This window comes from Lissotriton vulgaris, chromosome 7 (genome assembly GCF_964263255.1).
Source record: "Lissotriton vulgaris chromosome 7, aLisVul1.2, whole genome shotgun sequence".
Lineage (NCBI taxonomy): Eukaryota > Metazoa > Chordata > Amphibia > Caudata > Salamandridae > Lissotriton > Lissotriton vulgaris.
Genome location: NC_141695.1, coordinates 939804597 through 939825752, shown reverse-complemented (window position 1 = coordinate 939825752; position 21156 = coordinate 939804597). Strand labels below are relative to the sequence as shown.

The 21156-nt window shown below is 41.7% G+C and overlaps 1 protein-coding gene and 1 pseudogene across 2 annotated transcripts in view; both read left to right on the top strand.

Annotated features, from left to right (window-relative positions):
* LOC147702773 (protocadherin alpha-C2-like) overlaps positions 1-21156 on the top strand; it is an 868304-nt gene that overhangs the window by 301376 nt on the left and 545772 nt on the right. The gene's annotated exons all lie outside the window — the stretch shown is intronic.
* LOC147702776 (protocadherin alpha-5 pseudogene) lies at positions 12666-13926 on the top strand (annotated as a pseudogene).

Genomic DNA, 21156 nt, shown 5'->3' with positions numbered 1-21156 from the left:
AACAGCATGGTATTATTCACAAGAGAGTTTCGAATTATAATCCCCAGGCCAATGGTCAAATTGAGCGTTTTAACAGAGTGGTCAAGGAGTCCATTCAGTTAGCTGTTAAGAATGATTTGGATTGGAAGAAAGCACTACGTGCTACTTTACTTACCTATCGGACTTCCCCTAATTCTGTTACTGGTTGTTCTCCTTTTAAATTATTGAGGGGTCGCAAAGCTGGTTCGAAATTGTTGCCCTGGTGGTTAAAACCTGTCAAATCAGTTGTATCTGGTCCTGATATTGAGAAAGTGAGAGAACGTGTGAAGACTTATCAAGAGAAAATGGGTAAATGTTCGAATAAGAAGATATCTAACTGCAAGGTCAGAATTGGTGATTTGGTTCGTGTGAAATTTGGAAGTTCTCTTTCTAAAAATTGGGCTAAGTGGTCTGATCCTGTTAGAGTTATTGAGGTCTTCAGCAAAGCTGTTCGTGTTGAAGGGGGGAAATTTGGAATTTTAGGCGTGTATCTATTGTTAGGTCTGACAAGTCATTTTTTAACTCTAAAAAATCTTCTTCCCATGTGAGTGATGTAGATGATGATTAGAACTTTTTGGATAATTTTTGTACCTGGCAAGATTCTCAAAATTTTTGCCTAATGATTCTGTTTGTTCTGATGAACCTTTGGTCGCCATTCTCGATTCGCAGGATTTTGTCAACAACTCTGATGATGTTTCTGAAGTTTTAGGTGATTGTGGCGTTGTTGACAATGATCCTGTTGGTCGTGTTGGCTCTGTCCAAGGACTTACTGATTGTGTAATCAGGAAAAGTTCACGTGTTTCACATCCACCTGTAAAAATGAAAGACTATTTTTGTTCTTAGTTTTTTGTTTTTTTTTTTCTCAATGGAGGGAGGTGTGTTATATGCTACCTGTGTGCTTTCCAGCACACAGGTTTATCAGAACTTAGAATGTTTTACCAAGCTTCTGTGTGGTGGGTTCTGTGTATGTCAGTTGGAGCTTGACTGCGCTTGTTGCCGGTCCCTGTGGATGTTAAGCTGTTCCTCTATCACCATTAAATCTTTATCCTGGAACCAACTATCTTGAGGACCTCGTTTCTTCACAACAATGAGGTGCTGCTTTATTGTGTTTGGGTAGAGTTTATTGCTGGTTAGCAACCTCAGTAGGCGGCTTTTGGCTGCACATGTAGAGGGTGCAGGCACAGTCTATAATACAGTAGCAAAAGCCCACAAGCACTCATTAAACTCACATAAAAACGAATATTTCAGTAGTGCGTTTGTACATAAATAGTAGCTGGTTTGGGGAGCTATAGTCCAGACTATGTAGAGTCTGTCAAGTGTTAAAATGACAAAACATTTTGTTAAGCAATTGACAAAAAAAGTAAACTGAAGCATTGTGCCCTGTCATTCTCATACTGCCATATGTGTGAACATGCAGACGTGAAACTTAAAGGCACAGGAATATTATTTTCTAGTCTGATCAGTAAATTGCATGAAGCTCTCAAAAAATATATATTGAATATGAAAAAACATTTCAGTTTAGCACTGCACAGCGGGCGGGTTCATCATCTACCATAAGAGGATTTGAGAGGATTATTATGAAAGTTCAGCAGCATTGTGTAAACAAAGACATGGGCTGCCACTATAAAACATGTGTCCGCATAAAATAGTATGTAGGGGATGGTCAGGCTGAGCCCTTCCAGGATTCATAGAGACATCCTCTCAAAGGTAGCCCTGGATTTTAACAACATGGCAGAAATAACGTTATTTGATTTTTATGATGATCGTACCTATTTTTAATGTTTGGTAAGTAAGATAGCATTCAAACCATGAAATCTGATTGAAGGCAATAACAATGAAGATAAAACAAGGACTAAAAGAATTGTACTCGTAATGCATATAAAATGTAAACACTGCCAACTGCTCAATCATGCTGTTTGCTTTTTACATTTCTTAAGAGAAACAAGTGTTGCTAGCTAAAAGATGGCAATACAGTAGTTATTCTCTGTTTTTAGAAATATGTATTTTCTTTATTTAATGATGTCAAACCACTAACAACCAATAGTGGATGCAGTTTTACAAGTATTGTATTTTATATACTTTTATTGCATCGTTGCAGATTTACTATACTTACCTTTATAATCAACTGGTAGGGAGGAGGATTTAGAGTCCATTCTTTTCCCCAAATCAATATCTCAAGCAATCAAAAAAAATGGGAATGGACACTTGTAACTACGTGAACGTAGGTTAAATTGAATCACCCTCATAAACGCTATGTTATTTGTGCGGTGTATATCGGTTCTCCGCCCCACATACGCGTTATGGCATAGTCATTGGGTGTCCAAGAGTGCTGTATGCCTACCTCATCCTGAGCCAACCTCTGGTTTGTGTAGTAGTGTCCAGAGAGATGGAGGACCCACATAAGATAGGAGTAAGTGAAGGTGATTATTAAAACACAAAAAACTCACCAACAGAACTTTACTATAAAAGGGGAGACTTTGTTATTAAAAATTGTGGGTATAACTTAGAATCGTGTTACTTGATCTTGTTATACTAAATTATCAGCAAACGTCGACATGTTTCTGCTCCTTTTGTGCCCAGCCGGGTCTACGAAGCATTCGTCAGGACAGACAAAACACACATAACATTCATTTACTTACACTACTTGTTTAGTAATCAATAGTGTTAATCTTAACACACAGTTTCTAATTTGTTCTAATTTCCTGCAGTAGAGACAAAAGAAACACAGAGAAACATAACATACAGTTGTGGGGGTACTAGACCAAGTAACACAATTCTAAGTTATACCCACAATTTCTAATAACAAAGTCTCACCTTTTATAGTAAAGCTCTGTTGGTGAGTTTTTTTGTGTTTTAATAATCACCTTCACTTACTCCTATTGTTTGGGGGTCCTCCATCTCTCTGGACACTACTACACGAACCAGAGGTTGCCTCAGGATGAGGTAGGCATACAGCACTCTTGGACACCCACTGACTATGCCATAATGTGTATGTGAGGCGGAGAACCGATATACACCGCACAAATAACATAGCGTTTATGAGGGTGATTCAATTTAACCTATGTTCACGTAGTTACAAGTGTCCATTCCCATTTTTTTGAATGCTTTACTATACTTACCTCCAGATATACTTTGGTTATATGGATACATAATACATACATATATATTTGTAATCCAAGAAGGGTCCTTCCCGGGATCGTTCTCCCAATGTCAGTTGGCGCGTTTCTTCGGCGAACCCAAAGCCGAAATATATATATATATATATATATATATTATATATATATATATATATATAGAGAGAGAGAGAGAGAGAGAGAGAGAGAGAGAGAGAGAGAGAGAGAGAGAGAGAGAGAGAGAGAGAGAGAGAGAGAGAGAGAGAGAGAGAGAGAGAGAGAGAGAGAGAGAGAGAGAGAGAGAGAGAGAGAGAGAGAGAGAGAGAGAGAGATTCACTAGAACAAACAAAGGTTACAGAGACGTTATAGTTAGGCTCAGATTTTATGTGTACAATACCAGGTAAAATTCAGTAGTTATAGTTACTTTAGCTAACTATAACTGCTTATGGCCTCACATATTACATCACTCATGACAAGGTCAGTAACATCTTGAATTACATCACTCATGACACAGAAGCACTCACATACCTACTCACACCTGTATACAACCTCTCATACACCCACTCACATACCCACACACCAGTCTCATACCCATTCACAGACCCATCCAAGTACTCGCACAACCACTCACTCATCCATAAAGTGACAGATCACACCAGAACTTTAAAGACAGCAGCTGAGTGAGTGATAAATGAGTTTTGAAAATATTCTGAGGATTTATCAGATAGTGCTAACGTCTTGGCAATGCAAAAAACTATTTTCCTATGGAAACTAGTCCCCCCCCCCCCCCCCCCCCCCATCTCTGGGCTGCTTTCGGTCCCAGGGAACCCATTCTCCAGGGCTTGGTCTTATAAAAGTGGGAGGGGCACATGGCACTCCCCGGCCAATTTTGGCCCTTGGATCCCATCCCCCGGGACCCGAATTTACTAAAAAATGGGCTAAGGGGGCTACACAGCCCCCCTTCCTGGGGTGATTTTTGCCCTTATGTTTCCATTCCCCAGGGTCTGCCTGTAATTAGAAAAGGGAGGGAATGGCGGGCATCCCTTCCTGCATCATTAATGGACATGTTGACCCTCTCCCCCTATAACTAGCTCCTGCTATGTCCTGGGGTGTCCACCCCAGGACGTAGCGATTGCTCTGCCCACTCTGTATGCTCTCATTGGCTTGGGCAATTTCAAAACTTCTGCTAAGTGAAGGCAAACACGGAGTCTGCTCCCAGCTAGTAGGAGCTTTAAGAATGTTCCCGCCAGCTAAGGCAGAGAAGCCAATTTGAATATTGCTCCCGCTTGCAGAGAGCAGCATTTTTGGCATTTTAGCAATGCTGGCTCCCGCTGGATGTGGGGAGCTGGTTGGGGCTGTGGGGCATGGGGCTCCCCCTTAAGTCCCCCAAACAGACATGGTGGTGCCCTGAGTGGGCACCCGGACAACCACGCTTAGTTGGCCAGGCCCCTGGGGATGGAGTCCCAGGGGCCAACATTGGCCCTGGGGAGGGAGGCTGTGTGCCCCTTCCCCATTTAAAAAATGACATGGCCCAGGAGTATGGGGTCCTCAGGCCGAGTGAGGCTGTGTGTAACCCACCCCTTTAGAATATGACAAGACCCCGGGAGATGGGGTCCCCAGGGACCAATCAGCCTTGGGAGGGGTGCTGTGTGCCCCTCACCCCCATAAATCTAATGGTGGCCCCCAAGGGATAGGGTCTCTGGGGCCATAAACGGCCCGGGAGGGAGGCCACATACCCCTTTCCCTGAAAACATTTTGACAGATCCCAGGGGATGGGGTCCCTGGGCCCCAAAATTAGCCCAGAGAGGGGAACATGTGCACCTCTCCCACACATGTGCTGGGCCTTAGGGGATATGATCCCCAGGGTCGAAATTGGCCTGGGTGGAAACTGTGTACCCTCCTCCCCATAAATATAATCTAGGGTCCCATGGATGGAGTCCCTTGGGCAAAACGTGGCCTAGGGAGGGGGTCCGCAGGTTGGCTGCTTATGGGCAGGGGGTAGGGGGGGGGGGGGAGTTGGCAACAGGTTTTTTAGTGTAACCTGTGTTTTCTTAAGTGAATACCCAGAAATGCTGCAGAGCTTTCTCCCGTCAAATCTGTTGAAACCTGCGTGTTTGTAGGACATAAACCTTTGCTGGCTTTAGGGTCTTCAAGGAGTGTGGAAGAAATAATTATTCTGCAGACTAGTCGTCCAGCTTTATAAACACCACTTTGGTTATGAGATACCATCTAAAATTAAATTTCTTTAGATAGTGGCAGCCAATGAAGATTCTTCAGTCTTAAAAAAAAAACAGGACTATGCCTAGGGATCCAAAGTAGCTGCCTCACCACTGCATTCTGGATAGTCTGATGTCTGAGTTTATTGAAGCTCTTAAATGTAGGGGAATTTGAATAGTGACTAACGCCTGAACCATGGTTTCCCTGGCTGTGAAAGGTAAAAAAGGAAGGACTTTACATAGAGTTTTCAGCAAGCGGAAGCAAGTAGCAGTTACAGACTGGATCTGTTCCCAAAATGATAATTGAGAATCGAATCTGACTCCCAGGTTGCAAACAGATTCTGTCATAATCTGGAGAGAGCCCAAATCACCTGCCCACCACCCAAGCCCCCAATTTGATGATTGAGACCAATAATTAGTCATTCCATCCTATTGGAGTTTCTTTTTGGTTTGTTTTTATATGTCATCCAATTGGCAACTGATATCATATATTGTTTACATTTGTGTCTGGTTTCCCCATCATTCATATATAAAGGGGCTATTTGTTGAGTGTCATCTGCATAGAACAACACTTCAAAGCCTTAGGCTTTAATGAGTTTGGCCAAAGGGGCCATATAAACATTAAAGAGTGTCAGGTTTAATGCAGAGCCCTGTGGAACAGGGGTGGAAGAACAAGTAAGGAGTCTGACCACTTGTTGTGATCTAAAAATCCAAAAGCTGATCTACAGCAGGAACTTCAACACCAGTATCATCCAGATGAGGCAAAAGAGTCTTATAGGAAATGTTGAAGGCAGCTGAGAGATCTAATAATAATAATGTGAGGGCAGCTGTGCCCTTGATATCTAACAGATGTTTCAGGCTTTCTGTCACCATGAGGAGTAATGATTCTTACTAAGGACTTGTCCGGAAACCACATTGTGTGGCATCCAAGAGATTTCTGGTGTCTAACAATTTTGTGAGTAAAGAGTTTATATGTGACTCAGCATCTTAGCCATGGCTGGCAACAAAGAAATGGGCCTGAAATTAGCAGGAATTAACTAATCCGTACTACGTTTTTTCAGATTGGACTTTACCGTGCCTGGTTTCCAAGGTACTGTAACCGATGCAGATTCAACTGATGAATTTAGTAAGGTGCAGCGAAAGTTCACTACTGTAGAGGCCCCTAATTTTAGAATGGTGGAAGGACGGGGATCTTTGGGTGACACTGAAGAACATTCATTCAATAGCATTTCTTGGTCCGAAATTAGAGAAAATTCTCTCAGATCCAGGCTGTCACATGTAGTGTTGCAAGGAATAGGTGCAAACATGGGTTCGCCAAAAGAACTGTCTATGGTATAATCTTGTCTTTGAAGTAAAGTGCCAGAGAGTCATAAGTAGCTTGAGAATGATTAACTTGTTGTGTAGCTGCAGCTGGAAAGGTCATGGAATTTACAATCTTAAATATGGCCTTGCTAGAAAGCTTAGTTTATGCAATCTTAGATGCTGAATAGGCTGATTTGGCAAATCTAATCTCTTTATGGTATGACTTTAAACAGGCCGTGTAGGCTTCTTTATCCGCAACTGTTAAAGACATATGCCATTTACCTTAAGCTGTAGCCTATGACTCTTTAATGCTAAAAGGCTAGGAGTGAACCAAGGGGCATACGTTTTGGTAGTTGTACGATATGGTTTTAAGGTAGATAAAGTATCTAGAGTTGATGTAATCCATGTTTGGAAAAAATAGCAATCTACTGTCACATCATCTGAAAAGAATTACAATTGTACTCTATTTCCTATTGCCAAAGCCGAGTTGAGACATTACAAATGTAAGCCAATGAGATTGATAATGGGATTGCCAAATGATTCCACCAAAGTAACAGTACAGGAGTTTGCTCTTCCATCAGCCATTTCAGTACTGTGGATCTGATTTTGGAGCTGCAGAACTAAAAGGGTGGAATTGGCAGGCTACAATGATGCCTGGATGAAATTGAAATTATGCAGGCATAATTCACACACTAAAACACAAACAATTGAAGAAGGGTCTGAGGAAAATTTAAAGACCTGCCCAGTTCGTATCCTCCTAACTGTAATCCTAACAACAAAAAGAACCGGGGGTCTATAACGGAGCTTCAAGTACTCTGAGCTGCTGCAAAACTCCTACATAGGTGAGTTAGGTGCTAATAGAGCTATATAAGTCTCTATATCAGAATGTGTGCCAGGACAAACCTGTCGAAGGACCTACTGAGATTGTTGGTAAGACCCGTACAGAGATGTGTTGGATTCCCATCAAATAGGTATGTAGATCAAGTGTTCTCATTTGGTCATCCAAAAAAAGGGGTGCTATGTCTCTTGATCAATGAGACCCATTCATCACCCTTACTCAATAGGGTCGCACCATCAATCGCTAATGTACCCATGAACAAATGATAAAGATGGGATCGAGTGCAGTGCAAAAATCAAAAGATGTGTGAGTTAAAAACAAGGGGTAAAAGGATCAATAGGCGAAAAACTCTAATGTAATTTGTCCTTTCCCTCAAACAAACAAGAACAATGCAGAGGAAGCAGTCTAAACATATAACTGCATTTACAAGGCCAACATGTTTCAGCCGGTAGGGACAAGATCCCATGGCTTTCTTCAGGGCCAGAGTTCTAAGCATTAGCTACTGCATACACAAAGTGAACGTAACGACAATCTGTAAAGGATATACATAAATAGTCCAAAGCTCGGCCACGAAGCTCGGGTCCTGCAATGAGACAACGCCGGACAGAGCGGGGCCTCCTTTTTCCTGAGCTGGGTTCCAGGAGAGGTGAGGTACACTCCCTGTACTATTCAGATGTAAGAGACACCGTTTGGTACAGAGGAACACGATTTTGGACTATTTATGTATATCCTTTACAGATTGTCGTTACGTTCACTTTATGTATGCAGTAGCTAATGCTTAGAACTCTGGCCCTGAAGAAAGCCATGGGATCTTGTCCCTACCGGCTGAAACATGTTGGCCTTGTAAATGCAGTTATATGTTTAGACTGCTTCCTCTGCATTGTTCTTGTTTGTTTGAGGGAAAGGACAAATTACATTAGAGTTTTTCGCCTATTGATTATTATTATTATTATTATTAAATGAAATTTGTAGAGCGCGCTGACACCATGGGTTTCCTGGCGCTATGGGACATCGAATTCCGGGACTGAGGTAAAGTGCAGAGTTAGCAGGGTGAGGGAAAAAGAAAAGTTTTAAGCAACTTCCTAAAATGAAGGAGGGAGCTGCTTGATTTGATGTTCAGAGGAAGGGAGTTCCAGAGTTTCGGAGCTAAAAAGGCAAATCTTCGTCCACCGAATTTGTTAGTTCTGGTTTTGGGTGTGATAAGTGATTTTTGATAGGTGGAACAGAGGTTGCGGTTTGGACAGTAAGGAATGATAAGGGAACTCAAAAAGACAGGGCTGGGGCAGTTGAGGGCTTTGTACGTGAGACAGCCCAACTTAAAGGCCACCCTTTGTTCAATTGGTAACCAGTGAAGTTTGTGTATCATTGGTTTGGCAGATTGCCATTTGGGAGATTTAAAGATGATTCGGGCCGCCTGATTTTGGACCACCTGAAGGCGGTGGAGGAGAGTTTTTGGAAGTCCATGATAGATAGAGTTGGAAAAGTCCAAACGGGAAAGCACAAGAGAGATGATAACCTGGGTCAGGGCAGGTGTGGGAAGCAGATGGCTGACCTTCCGGATTTTCCTGAGCTGGAAGGAGCAGGATGAGATCACGGTGCCGATATGAGGTCGGAGGGAGAGTTCGGCATCAATAATTACGCCGAGGCTTTTTACAGAGGTGGAAGGGATCGGCGAGGGGCCCAGTTCGGAAGGCCAGAACTGGGTTCCCCAGGAAGAAAAGCTGGAGCCCGGGAGGAGGAGCTCGGTTTTCCCGGGGTTTAGCTTCAACTGGTTGGAGTTCATCCAATCTTGGATATGAAGCATAGCAGAGTGAAAATTATCTATTGCATTGGGAGAATTGAGTGGAAAAATAATCTGCAAATCGTCGGCGTAGTTAAAAACTGTAATGTCCCAGTTACGGAGTGAAAGGAGTAGGGGCTGGAGGTACAGATTGAACAGGAGGGGAGACAGGGAGGATCCCTGGGGGACTCCGCAGGTTGTGGGGGTCTTGGGAGCTGTGTAGGGGCCCAGGCGGACGGCTTGGGATCTGTCAGATAGAAAAGAGCAGATCCAGTTGAAGGCGGAGCCCTGGATGCCAGCCTGTTCGACACGGTTGAGCAAGATGTTATGGTCAACCGTGTCGAACGCGGCCGAGAGGTCCAGGAGAACGAGAGCCTGGGGGGTTCCTGAGTCGGCATTTCTCCTTAGTGTGTCGAGGACAGCTAGGATGACGGCTTCAGTAGAGAATGACGGCCTGAAGCCGGCCTGATTAGGCTCCAAATAACCAGAGGACTCAATGAAATTGGAGAGGCAACTGGTGACATGTGCTTCGAGGAGTTTAGAGAAGTAAGGCAGAAGCGATATAGGGCGATAATTGGAGAGTTCTGCTGGGTCCGCGCCTGGTTTTTTAATAGTGGGACAAGGATGGCTTCTTTGAAGGATCTCGGGACAGTTCCTGTGCTGAATGAGCTGTTCAAGAGAGGTAGTATGCATTCAGGTAAGGAGTGACATACTGTGCGCAGGACTGAGGGTGGGCAGCCATCGTTTGGGGAACCTGATTTTAACCGGGATGCGAGCTGTACTAGGGAGATCGGATTGATGGGGGGGAATTCAGTGAAAACAGAAGGGTTGTTGAAAAAAGATTCTAGGGGGGCGATCTGAGGGGTGGTGGAGATTGATCCTTTTACCCCTTGTTTTTAACTCACACATCTTTTGATTTTTGCACTGCACTCGATCCCATCTTTATCATTTGTTCATAGGTACCTTAGCGATTGATGGTGCGACCCAATTGAGTAAGGGCGATGGATGGGTCTCATTGATCAAGAGACATACCACCCCATTTTTTGGATGACCAAATGAGAACACTTGATCTACATACCTATTTGATGGGAATCCAACACATCTCTGTACGGGTCTTACCAACAATCTCAGTAGGTCCTTCGACAGGTTTGTCCTGGCACACATTCTGATATAGAGACTTATATAGCTCTATTAGCGCCTAACTCACTTATGTAGGAGTTTTGCAGCAACTCAGAGTACTTGAAGCTCCGTTATAGACCCCCGGTTCTTTTTGGTGTTATATATCACACACTGTCAGGAATTTCTACTTATGCTTTTTGCACAAAATTTCTGGCATTATGCCAGTATGCCTCTTCACGTACTTACACACCATGTGCTTTCAGAAAAAATTACAACAAACGGGGCCATTTGTGGCAAACAATTTCTGTGAACATACAGCAACAACAGAACGTGAGCAGATGAATGCGTGTGTCAGAAGGGCTCCTTGAGTAGTTCTCAGCAGCCATGATGTATATGTGCAGTCCTGTGTGTCAAAGTAAATCTCAGCAAACACTTTATATCTCTCTTTTTTCATCTGTGTGTAACTCACATTTCTCTGAGTTTCATGGATGTTACTCATCTGTCAAGTAACAGTTCATCAATAGTGGTGGGTCGACCTTGCAGAGTTTCACTCTCTGAAATATCAGTGGAGTTACATAAAAACTCTGCGAGATTCTGCAGAGTTCCGCGTGTGGGCGGAACTAGCATGCCACACTGCTTGTGCTGTTTTTTAGCACTGGGAGCTTGTTCTACACTGCAAAATCAGCATGCACTACACCAAGCTGTGCGCCAGAGTGTGTTGCTTCTTTTCTGGCACTCAAGTAGATTTTGGTGTATTTTTTTTCTCGAGTGGTTTGTGAGGTGAAGCCATAACTTAGTTTTGAAGATTATTTCTGATGTACTGAGTTCCTTTTGTTTGAAAAGATATCAGCTACGTTTTCAGATCTGTGTTTTAAAATATAAGGGAATGTGGTTTGTGAAGCTTTGATGCTTGTTCTGGTGGCATCGATATTGTTTTGAAGAAGATGGCCTTACTGTTTAGAATATTATTTTTGTAAGTTATATTGTTTTTGGAAAGATATAATTTTGTTCTGATGGGTTTAGTTGTCGTCTGTCTTCTTTTATGTTCTCTGGTGGATTTTCTTTCATCTTTTAGTTGTGAGAACTCTGCTGTTGATTTTTTGTGTTTACTTCCTTTGTGCATGGTTGATGCAGGTAATGTAGGGCTACTGTCATAACAGGATTGGACTTACGTGTTATAAGGGGGTCGTTCTTGTTCTCTTTAATGTGTAACAAGAATGGCTGCAAGCTTTTTCCTAGAGAAGTAGAGCCGATTGAGTTGATATTTCTAGGTTGACCAACTTGTGCTGGTGATCTATTATTCTTTATTTAATAATATATATTTTAAATTGAGTTTTAGTGTTGCTGTTATATTTGTGGGCTTTTGAATTGTATCGGCTCCTGTATACAGTGAAATATCAGACTCTACATTCATCGGATTCTTCAAAACTAGCACTAGGTGTCAATGTACACATGATATGAACGTAGTAGTGTCCGTTCCTCACTGTCAGGGGATTTTGTTATACTTAAGTAATAGGAAGGTCCATCTTAAGCATCCTCCTGTTAGGGATCATACCACCCGTAATACTGAAGGGGTAGGGGACATAGACGTTAAGATTAAAATGTGAAGCTTTAAAGAGGGCTATTGCACAAACGTATTAGTTAGTTATATTTATTAAACAAAAGAAGATGCTGAAATAATCAGATGCAAAATGTAACAGTTCTTTTACTTTTAACGGGATATGTTCCTGCAATATTCGAATAACGACACTAGATGCTGTTATTCGTTGACCAAATAATTAGGGCAGGCAATTATGTTTTTTTGTGTTTTTCTTTCTTGGTTTCATCGGGCTTCAAATGGGATCGGAGCAGCCCGGGGTTGTCATGGTTGGGATATACTGCGCATGAGGAGTGGACGTCAGTTAGATCATTTGAGCATCCCTTGGAGAGAGACAAAGATGGTCGAGTCTTGTTGTTTTTGGAATGGGGTTTGCAGTCAGAGAGTGTATTGCTCCGGGAATTCTGTATTTAACGGGTTCGCTCCTTTGCTGCGGGGGACGGGCTGAAGGGCCGATCCGCTACTCGGTGCTGGAGGAGACTGAAGCCGGCACCGAGGTGGGGAATGTGGCGCGCAACCTGGGCGTGGACCTGAGGGATCTGTACGGGCGGAAATTCCGTCTGACTTATAAAACCAAGGGGCAGTATTTCACGGTAAGTATGAAGAGCGGGGCTTTACTGACGAAAGAAATACTGGACAGGGAAGCCCTGCCGCCGCCTGTGTGATGAGCCTGGAGGCGGTGATGGACAATCCCTTGGAATTTCACCGCCTCGAGTTGGAGATTGTGGACATTAATGACAACGCGCCCATGTTCCCGGCGAGTGAAAGCAGGTTTACAATCATAGAGTCAAAGAGGTCTGGTACGTCAGAAATTATAATTAATGTTCAGGATGCGAATGACAACCCTCCTGTATTTGATAAAACCGTGTACATGGTAAAGGTGCCGGAGAATACAGCTGCAGGCACCCTGTTAATAATAATGCCACCGATCTAGATGAAGGGGCTAATTGACAAATACTATACTCTTTCAGCAGTCGTGGTATGTCTACCATAAAGCATCTGTTTACTATTAATGCAGAGACAGGTGAAATACGTGTTCAGGGACCCCTAGATTATGAGGAGTCCCACTTGCATGAGATCAATGTGCAAGCGCAAGACAAGGGTCCATTGTCTTTGACCGTTCACTGCAAGGTGGTGGTGGAACTGGTTGATGTCAATGACAATGCCCCAGAAGTAGAAGTTACTTCTTTTTCCAGCCCAGTGAAAGAGGACTCCCAGCCTGGACTGGTCATTGCCCTCTTCACAGTGACTTATAACGATTCTGAGGTGAATGGACAGGTCCGCTGCCAGATCCCCAATAATCTTCCTTTTCAATTAGAGTCAAAATACCAGAATTACTACTCCCTATCTGTGAAGGAACCTCTGGACCGTGAGGCAGCTTCTGAGTACGTCACAATCGTTTCCACAGACGGAGGATCTCCCTCACTATCCGCCATGAAGATCATTGTGGTTTCCGTGTCTGATGTGAATGACAACTCTCCCGCAACTCTCCCGCCTTCTCAGAGTCGTCTTATGTGATCAGTGTTCCAGAAAATAATGTGCCCGGATCTCACGTTCTCCAGGTCTCGGCTCTAGACCCGGATACAGGTGACAGTGCCCGCGTTAGATATTCCTTGTTAGAAAACAGCGCGGATGCTGTGTCTATTCTGAGTCTCTTCTTTGTTCAGCCAGAGACTGGGGTCATTGATACTCTGCAGACTTTGGATTATGAGAAGGTGCAGGTCTTGTGGTTCCAGGTTGAAGCAAAGGATTCTGGATCTCCTTCCCTTAGTGTCTTGACCAACTTGACCGTATTTATTCAAGATACAAATAACAATCCACCAAACATATTTTATACAGTACCCAGTGCTGTTAACTCTGCAGAGATGGTCCTAGTTCCACAGTCCGGGAACGCTGGTTATATAGTGACCAAAATAAGGTCAATTGATGCGGCTATCCTATGAATTTAAGGATTCAACAATGGGGATTCCTTTCAGCGTTGGCCGCTACACGGGGGAAATCAGTCTCAGACACTCTCTCGGAGAGGGTTACCCAGAAATACACAAGCTTATCGTCCTGGTGAAGGATCATGGGACTCCGGCCCTTTCAGCAACTGCAACTCTTACCGTTTCACTTATAGAGAATCACCCAGAAGTGAAACTGGGCTACAGCGATGCAAATGTGGAGGAAAACTTACACACCAACCTGGATTCCTATTTAATTATCTCCATAGCTTTCATTTCAAGTATATTTATCGTCTGCATTATATTTTTCAGTGTGTTACAGTGCATAAAAGTTCGAAATGACAAAGGAAAAGCAGAGAAAACAAACAGTTGCTCAAATGAAGGAGGTGAAGTTTCTTATTCCCAAAGGCAGCAGCACAATTTGTACTTTAATGCACAGTCCACGGAATCTGAGCAGGAAACCCTGAAATCTAACCTGTCTAATCAAGGCTGGACACATTTTATAGTCAATGAAGGAATACCAGGAGATCAGATTGAGAGGTACAGCATTGTTGAAGGAAACTTTATTCATGCATCCACTTAGGTAAGGGAATGTACACAGATGTAATGTTTGTGTTCATTTACTGTTTAAGTGCTCAACTTAAAAATCTGCCATGTCTAAGTTAAAAACTATATTTACACTTCACATTCACTGTTATGAACTATCAATAAGGGACCTCGTAAGTTAGTTGTGAATGATTGTTGGTGTGTTTCTTCAATGCACTTTGTTTGAATTTTTAATTCAATGCCAAAGTGAAACCCATAACTCAATTTATTTGCAAATTATGTTTTCAACTATTTGCTTTAGTTAAAAAGAATTTACCCTTGGGATTTCTTAGTTATGTATACTCAATCATGCCACACATTCACACATCAAACTTATGGGACAACTCCAAAGGTAAAAAATTATATAAAAAATATATCAAAATGTATTTTTTAGCACAGCATATGCAATATTAAAAATGATCATAGGATCACAGTAAATCCAATTCAATATACATTAAAAACACAATATTTTGTGTTGTATACACAATTATAAAACAATAAAAAAACAATAAAAAACATACATGTTATGGCAACAAATTCTACATAATACTACAATACCCGAGGTGGTAACATATTTTATTCTTTGCCCCTGCCAATTTTTGGTCATACACTGGGCCCGGTGGTCGTTACCACCAACCGGGGTACGAATGCGTATTTATTTTTGGGTCTGGCAATGGGTAAAACTCTTCTCTCATTAGGAGGATTTTTGCTTTTGGATGGAAACATGGTCTGTTTGTCTATTCGCATCCTTGAAACACCCGTTTATGATGGGCATTTCTACTATTTTTTTTGTTTGTTTTCTATGTCTCAAAAGGTTATTATACTGTTCTTGCAAATTTTGATTGACTCTTCGCATCAACAACGTTGGTCCCTACATTCTATTGACCACATCACCTTTTGGATAGTATATTAGGTAAGGGGAGGGCGCTTTGCCTGTGCTTCACTTTCAACTTGGGTGTCCGACTTTCGTGACCGTTATTCTTGGCCTTGGTTCAGCTAGGTGGCAGGCTATACATGTTTTTGTTGTCACATATATTTTAAGCGGTTTATGTATGCCATATATAGATATATTTTTTCTAGAACTATATCGACCTTTATTGTGGATTCGCGCAGCTTTGGATTAGCACGTCCTGGGTTCATCTGAAATATTTATTTTTTTCTGGTGAGTTTCTTCATTTTGCTTATTGTGTGATCTTGTCTTGATTCAGTTGCGTTATTTCTCTATGGCAACCGCACATGTCCTACGCACCATTTGTGTGATTTTGATTGTTTTTCCTTTGGCCTTTGGGTGGAGAGTCTTTATGATTATTTCTATTCTTAATTTTACCTTTATGCTCTCCATGTGCTCTTTCTTTCTTCCTCCCTAGTTTTCCGTTCTTTCTGTTCTCTCTATTCCTTCTCTATGATGCCATCCCGTTTTTCTGTGCCTCACTCGGGGTACTGGTCAGTTGGAGTTTCTCTTCTACTGGTTTTTTGTTTTTTTGTTTTTTTTGTGTGGGCTACTCCCAGGCCTACACAACTGGATGCAAATCATAAATGTTGTTTTATGTGGCTGTTCAGTCTCTTTTAATATGTATAGTGTTTCTGGTGGATGTTCCACATTTATGTATCAATGTGACTGTATTTGTTTGCCTGCGAATTTTGTGTTTAGTTTGTGTAAATAGATTACGTATATGTACATGTGTGTTTACTTAAGACGTTTTTATGTCTGTTTTATCAGCCCTGACGAAGTCCCCTTGGGGACGAAACGCGTTGGCTGAGGCCTTTTAAAGATTACTAAACAATAAAGGAACTTTTTCTACTCAAGTACATGTGCTACGGACTTCTCTTCTTTTGGTGCACCATCCTATATTCATATAATGCTACAAAAGACTGTTATGGAAGGAACCCACACCAGGCTACACGAATGTACCCTTATTGCGTTAATCTATGCGTAACTAGGGACATAGCTCAAGACAAAGTCTCTGTCATTATGCCAATTGTCCCGTTTACAGATTTAACTTGTGTATTTGCGTCGACGCGTTTCGGTAGAATTAACTGTTTGTTTCCACCTTCTTCAGGACAATAGAATAAAGAGTCCTTCCACCTTGTATTCCACAATTGTATCTTGACTCTGTGTTTTATGGACAGATCCAGATATCTTGTCCTCGCAATTTCAAATGTATACGATATTCTGTGTATTTATTTTGTTCTTATGAATCCTTCTCTTCACTCTTGTATAAATTATTTGTTACTGTCTTTTTTATTTAGAGTTCTACTCTCTCTGGTAATATTCTGTATTCATTGGGTATGCTGATCCATGATAGTTGCTTTACCTTGTATTTTGCTCGTTGAAAGAAGACGCTGTCTTAGATATTAATATTGATCCGGTCTGTTTTTTCTCAATTATAGGGCTCTATCGCTCCTCTCGATCCACATAGGTCTATATCCCCAGCTTGTCTCATCTATCGTATCATCGCCATAAGCAACTATTTGCTTACATCTTCATTCTGCTGCATTGTAATGTAGTTCACCCACTTTAAAGGCACCTGCTGAACCTATACTATAATGCTTACTGGAAATTGCATTCTGTTATTTTTGTACAACTGTTCTGAAATTGACTCTTCTCAGGCATTTATTCACTAATTTCATACTTACAGTGGACAAAATAATGTTACTCAGCTTTCACAAGTGGCATCATGGGAACTGCTATCAAAGGAAGTGATTTGATGGGAAGTGAGGTCACAGGAAATGATACCCTGGGTGGGGTGATCACACAAAGTCATTCAAAGAATCGATCAGTGTAACATTTTTGACAACACGTATAAAGCTTCCTAAAGCAGATTAAAGGACTCAAAGCCAAATCATAATGACACCTTTCTCATATACATTACCAAGATTATATAAATACAATGCCAAAGAAAATAATTAAACCAAATTTTCTTGGTTCATAAAAGCTGGAAAATATTGCCATTTTGGAGATGCAGTGTTACTTCCATGCTTTATGAGTGTACGTGTGTTATATTAATTTGATGTGCAGAACTGCCACTTGCAACAGGTGTAATAATTAATCACTATTCTTGTGTTGTTTAAATTGCTTAAATCAGATAACCAGGAAAGGATGGTAAACTGTGAGATGTGAAAGTATGTTGGAATCCTGCAGCGTACTCAGTAAAAGTGGTTTGGAGTTGATAATGTGTATATTCGACTGACATATGCAGTATAAATTCCAGTATGCATATGTGTTCCACCTCTGTCTGAAAAGCTTCAATGGTGCTGAAATCATTATATTTTAAAGATCTGTGTCAGTATGCATGTGTACAACTATCTGTGTGTGTGTGCAAGTGTGCATGTATGTGTCTGTGTGCACATAGTGTGTGTGTATCTGCGGAAGTAGTGTGCGTGTGTTTCTGTGGGTCTACTCAAATGCCTGTGGTGGGAAAGGGTTAGTCTTAAAACAATGTCCCTCTGCACCTTGAATATTTGTTGCCATGGGATGTAAACAGACTGGTTAAGACATCTAATTTCAAATTGACTGCGGATTGGTAGCTAGGGCTATCTGAATGCAAAACAGTACCAACACAATCGCCTCACTGTGATTTTGTTCATTTTTTATAAATCCATGTTCAGTTTTATACAACAAATGTAATTAACTATTGTGTGATGGACCGAAGAGGAAATTAAGGCATTATTGTTTACCTTTGTGTTGGATCTCACATCCTAGGAAATGTATAATTTCTAAGTTGAGATGACACTGCAAACACACTTAATATAATGTATCATAGCAAATAGCATATCAAATTCCATGCATAATGCAGAGAAGCAGCCATCATTTTGTTGTGGGCTATAGCAATAGCAGGGAGTGGCTTCCTCATCAGTGAACTAGAGGAATACGCCTTACACATCACATGACCCAGTGAAACAGGCCCTCCATACAATTATGCTACTAAATATTGACCTGAAGAATATCAACATATAGGAATATCAAGGCCAGACTATTGATTATTGAGGGACATAGTATTGAAACGTAAGTGCATATAGGGGAGTATAGATTTACTACTCCTAATTGCTCGTCTGCATGTCGTAAAGATCTATGTAAAGAATATGAGAGGGGCTTCTGGAAACCAAAGGAATAGGGTGCAATAAGACAATATCCGAAAAGCGGTTTCCTTTGGACTACACTCTAAGAATAACTAATACTACTGACCACATCAACTGGTATTAGTCATAACCACACAATCTCTAACCCACTTCACATACACCATACGCATAAGGGAGGTATAATAATAAGCCCATGGTCACAATACAAAATTGTAAAAATAGATCTACTTATTGATAATTGTATCAAAATGTTATACAAAAGAAGATACAAATTACTTCTTAAGTTAAAAACAACCTAAAAAGTATTATTTAAGAAACTTTTTTTTGTCATAACACAGAGTGTAGAAAAAGAAAGATTTTTTTCACACTTTGTTGGTAATGTTCATATGTAGTCTGACCAACCTAAAGACTATAATCAATTCATAAAGCTAAGACACAATAAAATAACCAAACATTACAATCTAACAGAGAGAGTACACACAAAAGACAATACACTTTGTCATAAACAAAACACACATCGGTAGTAGGACAATAGAGTGCCCTAGAACCCAATACTACAGAATTGATTAGTGATCTATGGTTCCAGCATTATAACGGATTGTATCATGGAGCGTATAATCATTTTAACTTCAGAAGTAATTTGTATCTTCTTTTGTATATCTTTTTGATATAATGATCAATAAATAGATCTATTTTAACAATTTTGTATTGTGACCTAGGGCTTACTATTATACCTCCCTTGTGCGTATGGTGTATGTGAAGTGGCTCAGAGATTGTGTGTTTATGATGAATACCAGTTGATGTGGTCAGTAGGATTAGTTATTCTTAGACTCTAGTGCAAAGGTAACCGTGTTTCAGATATTGTCTTGAAGATATAGGTTCCATTTAGGTAAATATTGTGTAGTTAGGTGTAAAAGAAATCTAGTCTTACTTACCCTTGATTTTTTCCGAATATTTTGTACCCTGTATAGCCTGACTTCGATATTTAGTATCCACACACTTCATACACATTACATAGTGTGAGATACCAATTCACCCGGGAACATACTGCAGCTCTGTCTTGCGTGCTAGCCTCAACCAATCATGGTCCAACTTATCCCACAGTCTTGTTTAGGCCTCTGGAGGCTTAAGTGACCTTAGAGGTGATACTCATCAAACTTTGCATGCAGAGACAGTAATTTTTTGCTAATTCATTGTATTCATCACTTGCAAATTAGGTGGCTTTTATGCCACCCAACACAGACTGAGATGGAGCCAGGACACTAGACGTTCTCATTTAGTGACTCGTGAATGCGTTTTTTGTTTTATTAAAAGTGACATGGCTTCCACATCACATGAGATAGAGAGCCCAGACTTCCATACGCCATGCTGATCAAATGGTTGTCTTGTATACAAAATGTGGTGGTGCATCTGGCCTTGTCTATTCTAAGAATGTCATCAGCCTCTCTACCACTGAAAACGCTGAATTGTTTACCAGTAGGGAAGATTACTATTTTTAAAGCATTCTTCATTGTCTACAGGGCTGTCCATATGATGTGCCCTGCTTATTTATGGAGCAGGTGTAGGAGCCACTGCCCTGGACACCAGCTGAGATCCACAGAAGCTGGCTTTCTGATACAGAGTAAATACATACTCTCTCGGGTTGGAGGTAGAGCTGTCCGCGTGGGGAACAACATACCAATTTCTTTGCAAAAATTGCTGGATCTTGGCCAGTTTGGAAGATCTCTTAACCCCTTCACTGCGGCGGCTATTCCGCCGCAGTGCTAAGGGGGCGGGGCAGCCGCGCGGCGGCAACATGCTGGTGACGGAACCGCTCCGTCACCAGCCTCGGTTGAGCTGTGCTCATGACGGAGCGGTTCCGTCATGGCCCTCCCCACTCAATGGAACGTCCAGCGCAGGCGCGGAATTCGCGCCGCGCAGGCGTTCCGAGCGGGCCATGAAGGAACCGCTCCGTCATCAGCACAGCACACCCGCAGCTGATGACGGAGCGGTTCCGTCATCAGCTTCCAAGGAGTTAAAACATGGGCTGTTTATTTGGTAATTGTGGGTGATAATGTGATTGACCATAATAGTCTGTTTAGTGCCAGGACGCCTTTTCGGCAATTGTGCGCTTTAGAAATAAAATTAATAATCATAGCAATAATACTGCATGACACAGCTTAACGTGACGGTCATAGCACAGTCATTGATGGGGGTTTGTGGATGGGTCCAGCTTTCACATGCAAGGTGGAATTCTTGGCAAAGGAATGAGGAAGTAGTTAAATTATAAGGATTTTATTTGATGGCCAATACTGTCTGTCAAATATTTTTAGTATGATGCAGCAGTGATATGTGGCTATCAGTTTAAATGTAATGTTAGTGAATGAGCGCTGCATGCATTATAACACCTAGCATGAGCATAAGAAATGTAGGGGGGGGGGGCTTCCCCCCTCACCCCAGATTTTGGAGTGGATGGACTTTTTTGACAATGCACCCTACATTTTTAGATATGAGTTGATGAATAAACAGTGGCAGACAGAGCATGTCTCGTGGAAGCCATGCTGCACATCACCCAAATCTCCTTGA